Source organism: Limulus polyphemus, unplaced genomic scaffold, assembly GCF_000517525.1.
Source record: "Limulus polyphemus unplaced genomic scaffold, Limulus_polyphemus-2.1.2 Scaffold5180, whole genome shotgun sequence".
Classification (NCBI taxonomy): Eukaryota; Metazoa; Arthropoda; class Merostomata; order Xiphosura; family Limulidae; genus Limulus; species Limulus polyphemus.
The window spans coordinates 39,765-41,919 of record NW_013670790.1 but is presented as its reverse complement, the minus strand read 5'-3'; positions in this window follow the sequence as shown (position 1 = coordinate 41,919).

Sequence of the window (2,155 nt, the reverse complement as noted above, 5' to 3'; positions counted from 1 at the left end):
AGTGGTAGTAGTACAGACAAACAGAGGATAAAGTGTCTTTAGTGGCAGTAGTACAGACAAACAGAGGATAAAGTGTCTTTAGTGGCAGTAGTACAGACAAACAGAGGATAAAGTGTCTTTAGTGGCAGTAGTACAGACAAACAGAGGATAAAGTGTCTTCAATGGCAGTAGCACAGACAAACAGAGAATAAAGTGTCTTCAATGGCAGTAGTACAGACAAACAGAAGATAAAGTGTCTTCAGTGTTAGTAGCACAGACAAACAGAGAATAAAGTGTCATTAGTGGTAGTAGTACAGACAAACAGAGAATAAAGTGTCTTTAGTGGTAGTAGTACAGACAAACAGAGGATAAAGTGCCTTTAGTGGCAGTAGTACAGACAAAGAGTTTTTTTAAAAACAGTGCTTCAAAATGCAGGAAATAAAAAAGGAGTATAAGTGAAAGGAAGTAGGAGTTAAAAATGACAAAGAAAATTAATGTGTCAAAAAGAAATCTAAACGTTTTACAAGGCATGGTAGCTACAAGAAAGTTCCAGAAGCTTACTTCAACAAGATACGTTTCAAAGGATTACTAACGATGGTATTTATGCCCTGTTTCTGTTGTCACTGTTTCGTGTTATTGTATATCAAAGCTGCTTGGTAAGATTTCTAAGTCCTTGACATTTGAATACAGTGCTTTATTATATTATAATTTATTTTTTAAATAATTCAGAGTAATGACATTTTCCTTTAGGGTTAAGTCAGTGTTCTAATGAGTGACGAGGGGTATTTATTATTTCTTTTACGTATAGGCAAATATTTCAAAGTAAAACATCTCTCGGTAATACCACTGAAAACATGATACGTTACACATCTCTCACTAATACCACTGAAAACATGCTACGTTACACATCTCTCACACTTGAATAAAACATTGATCGGTATACATACAGTAGCTGATAACACGTTAATGTGGTGTTTAGTCGTTGTTCAAACACACCAAACAAGCTTAATAAAGATAAAACAACCGTTGATTTTGTTTACCGAATTCCTAAAAGTCTATGATAGCTTTCTTTCCACCGTGTTAACCATTCTTCTACGTTATAGAGCTATTAATATGCAACACCAACCATAAGTCAACAACACAGAAAAACAAACTTTTATTATGACGTTTCTTGTTACTTATTTTTTGTTAGGACTACATATTAATACTTCGTTATTAATAATGTAAAGTTGTTATTAGATAAGTTTTTATTTGTTTAACAGATACATTATGGAGACTTCGGCTGACACGAGGGCTACCTTTAAGACTGCTATCCTCCTTTTTCAAGTTTTAAAACTTGCGTTTCAACATGCAATAGAACCAATGTCTGTAAATGTATACAACAACGTAATAGTTTAACGTTAGACATGATGTAAAATAAGAGAAAATACGTACTCTAGTGAAGTTTGATCATTCAAAAAAATAATTGTTTTTACTTTGTGTTCTTCTCTGTGTTTTATTTTTTATTATGGTTCGTAAGTTTGGCTAACAAACTATGTTTACAAAGTTATCAGGATTTTTTGGTTTTTTTTCGCAAAGCTACGCAAGGGCTATCTGTGCATACCCCTCCCTACTCACTAAGCTTCCCACCCCTGGCTCATATGTCAGGTGACGAAATTATCTTGAACGGTTGAGGTCCATAATTTTGAAGTAATAGACTAGAGGGGGGCAGCACCCACCGCCAACCTTTGGACTACTCTTATCTGACTGAACAATGTGTTTGACCGTCTCTTTTATAGCGCATTCATGGCCCCAAGATCAGGGTAGGGACTTCGACTGACGTCTTCCCTTATCTTCATTTTCAGCCATTGCTAACGAGGTTTTATCAAAGTAAAGCCGCATATTTATGTTGGAACTAATTTTCTGAAATTAATAAACAATAGACGCCCGTGTTTAACCGATTTTAATCATATCTCGTTAAGACCAGAACCTTTAAATATTTACTGAAGGCTGCTAAAAACGTACACGCCATTTTAAATCTAGAATACTATAGTTTATAGACAGGGTTTCAAAATGACAAGGTGATCGTAGATCATTAGTTAGAATTACCTAGACCAAAGCATTTTGACCACGCCCTTACTGGTAATTCAAACCAATCACAGCATGCTACGTTACAAAACAGTGGTATTACTGAGAG